Source organism: Dipodomys merriami, unplaced genomic scaffold (assembly GCF_024711535.1).
Source record: "Dipodomys merriami isolate MVZ:Mamm:240054 unplaced genomic scaffold, mDipMer1.0.p SCAF_211, whole genome shotgun sequence".
Lineage (NCBI taxonomy): Eukaryota > Metazoa > Chordata > Mammalia > Rodentia > Heteromyidae > Dipodomys > Dipodomys merriami.
The window spans coordinates 1,110,654-1,114,474 of record NW_027203505.1 but is presented as its reverse complement, the minus strand read 5'-3'; the positions used below and the strand labels follow the sequence as shown (position 1 = coordinate 1,114,474).

The window sequence follows — 3,821 nt, the reverse complement described above, 5'->3', positions numbered from 1 at the left end:
AGTGTAACTTCCTGCCTGGTAGGATGGTAGACAGGCCAGGATATTAAGTAATCATGAATATGATCAATTTTTTTCCCCTTCTTGGCTTTAGTTACTTTTGAAATGTTAGATATAATAAACAATTATATTTTGATAAAATACCTTCTAGTCTGAACAGTTATGTCTGAACTGTTCATCTCTCTATGATCCCTTGTAACTAAGATTAGTTTTGTTCAAGTAAAACAATCTATGGTGTCAGGGTAAGATATTCTGATTGGTCTGTTCCTACATGGAAGAAGAATAAAGGGTCAGGTAGACATTTGTGCCAGTAAGACCTCACTTGGGAAAATGTCAACTGCAGAAGGTTAGAAGTAGCTCTTAAGCAAGGCTTACTTTGAATCCATTAGCTCCACAAAGCTAATTCAGTTGGATCAATTAGTACATGAAAAAGCCATCACCTTTGGACCTAGCAATAAATTATTGAAAGTATGATCAAATTCCAAATGAAAAAGACTTAAAATTGTCATTGACAAAAATAATTTGCAAATGTGAGCATTAACATGAACAATATATTTTTTCCACTATTCACAGAATTTTAGGGAAATAAGATCAGTAGCATTGTCAGGAACAATATAGTTTCCTTATTACAAGTAGGCAACCGTAGATATAAGTCTGTATAAAGATTGCATCATTAACTGCTTAAATTTGAGATACTACATGCTTCAGCAGCAGGTATTCCCAAATTACAATACAGAGATTAACATGGCAATTGCACAAGGATGATATGAAAATTTGTGAAGTATTCCGTATTTTTCTTTCTTCAGATGCAAGAAATGAAAAACAGTTATTAAAAAGTTGATTACAAAATAACAAGTGTAACAACACATGTAATTCATATAATCAAATTTAGTTTGACATCAGTGTATTAAATCTTCACCTCAGAAAGGCGTTTAAATACCATAAACTTTACAAAACTTTTGAAATTAGACAACATTGTCATTTTATCCCAAAGAAAAATAATATTAGGACCTAGGAAAAAAAGGAATCTAAAACTTTCTATATGGAATACAATCTGAAAGGACAAATTATACAAACAGAGAATAGTTTAAAATATTCTTTTTCAGACAAGCACCAGAAATACTTTTGTTTCTGTACTATTCATTTAAACAGATAAGTTAAAATTATTTCTGATTAAAATTTCACAAACTCTGCAGAAATCATTATACATGTATACAAAAACTCTTGAATACATTTTGACATCCAATGCAGGCAATTCACTTGGAAGAATTCCACGGAATTCATGAATTTTTTACAGTAAGTATTGGTGTTGCCGTACGCTGGTGGCTCAAACTCTAAAAAGAATTTTGAGGTATTACCAGGTGTAATAGACTCAGACAGGCCTACCACTATAAAGGTCATGATAAGGTCTCTAAAAGAGACTATTCAAGTTAATAAAGGGCAGAGGATTGCCCAAATATTTTACTCTCATATCTAAACTTGCTTAATCCCACACTGACTCAAAACAGTAAAGGAGGGTTTGGCACCACAGATACTGTAGCCTGGGTTCAGGAAATTACAGATAAAGGCCTTACAAGGCCATTAAAATCAATGGAAAACAAATGACAGGACTCTTAGACACAGGAGCTGACAGATCCTGTATAGCTGGAAAAGATTGTCCTATGGCCTGGCCAGTGCAAGAGACTTCTTCCTTAATTGGATTAGGGATGGCTTCTAATGTAGCTTAGTCAGCTCAGAGACTCAAATGGGTATGTGAAGGGCAGTAAGGCCACTTCAAACCTTATGTTATTCCCACCTTGCCCTTTTCTTTATGGGGCAGAGACATCATGCAAAACATGAAAATAAAATAGGACAAATTGACTCCTCGTCGAAGGAGCAAAATTTTTCACAGGGGCCACTGAGGAACAGCTTTATGCTGACAAAATAATATGGAAAAGTGTTGATCTTGTATGGATTAATCAGTGGCCCCTAACTCAAGAAAAGATTCAAGCCATACAGGACTTAGTTCAAGAACAATTGAGTCAAGGGAAGAATAGAAAAGACTACCAGTTCATGGAATACTCCATTTTTGGTAATTAAAAAAGAAGTCAGGAAAATGGAGATTATTACAAGATCTAAGGGCCATTAATGAGACCATGCATGACATGGGAGCCCTTCAACCAGGTCTACCCTCTCCTGTTGCAGTCCCACAGGGTAGATACATAATAATAATAAACTTACAGGATTGCTTTTTTACAATAAAATTACAACCAGAAGATTCCAAGAGATTTGCTTTCAGTGTCCCTTCGGCTAATTTTAAACAAACTTATAATAGGTACCAATGGAAAGTGCTACCTCAGGGCATGAAAAACAGCCCTACCTTATTTCAACAATATGTGAAAAGGGCTATAGAACAAATTAGAGAAAAATATCCAGGGGCATATATTATTCATTATATGGATGATATACTTATGGCCGATGAAACTAGAGAAAAGACAGAAAAAATATTACAGGATATGGTAGAAAAATTAACAAAATTCGGTTTGATAATAGCTCCTGATAAAGTTCAACATGAATGACCTTTAAATTATCTGGGAAAAGTGATTGGACATGATTATATTATGTCTCAAAAGACACAAATTAGAATAGATAAATGAAAAACATTAAATGATTTCCAAAAATTATTAGGGAATATTAATTGGATTCGGCCTAGTTTAAAAATAACTACAGGACAATTAGATCCTTTGATGAAAATGTTGGACGGAGACCCTAATCCTAAATCTACCAGAAAAATAACTCCTGCCCCCTTATCCTGTATAAAATTGGTAGAAAAAGCATTGAAAACAGCTAAAATACAGAAAATTAATATTGCACAAACATGGTCCTTTATAATTCTGGCTACCAGCTTTACTCCCACAGGATGTTTTTGGCAGGATGGGATACTAGAATGGATCCATTATTCCCATAACCGTGGAAAAACAGTTGCTTCATATCCCTTTTTTTGTGCTAATTTGATTTTAAAGGCTAAATTAAGAGCTAGAGAATTATTTGGCCAAGAAATACCTAACATTATTATCCCTTATAATAAGAAACAATTAGATCATTTGATACGATTTGATGATGATTGGAAATTTCTGTATTAACTGACACAGGTAAAATAAGCTTTCATATGCCCCAATATCCTTTTATAATGAAACCCCTGTGATATTTCCAAAGGTTTTTGTTACAGAACCTTTGGGCGGGGCATTAACTATTTTTACAGATGGATCTTCTAGCGGAAAGTCTGTGGTTTATTGCAGTACAAAACCACCATTAATATCTTCTGACCCAACTGTACCTGCACAACAGATTATTGCAGTTCTGCTAGCCTTTCAAAATTATTCAGAGGAGTTTAAACTTTACACAGATTCCCGCTATGTGGTTTCCTTGTTTCCTGCCATTGAAACAGCCCTAGTTACTGGTCATTCTAAAGTAAAAGACTAATTAATAAAATTACAACAGCTATTACAACAAAGAACGACAAAGGCATTTGTGGGACACATCAGGGGGCATAGTAATCTCCCTGTACCTTTGTCTCAAGGGAACAAGTTAGCAGACTTATTAACTAAGGAAAGTCATGTAATGTCAGCTTTAGAAGAAGCTCAGGAAAGTCATAGACTACACCATCAGAATGCTAATGCCTTAAGAAAGATGTTTCAAGTGTCCTGAGAACAGGCAAGACAAATTGTAAGGGAATGTGAGGCATGCCCGGAAGTTTTTCATCCACAAAAAATGGGAGTTAATCCTAGAGGCTTAAAGCCTAGAGTTCTGTGGCAAATGGATGTTACTTATGTAACAAAATTTGG

The 3,821-nt window shown here is 34.7% G+C and overlaps 1 pseudogene; it reads left to right on the top strand.

Annotated features, from left to right (window-relative positions):
- Window positions 1–696: 696 nt before the first annotated feature.
- LOC138834322 (U6 spliceosomal RNA) lies at window positions 697–793 on the top strand (annotated as a pseudogene).
- Window positions 794–3,821: the final 3,028 nt, after the last annotated feature.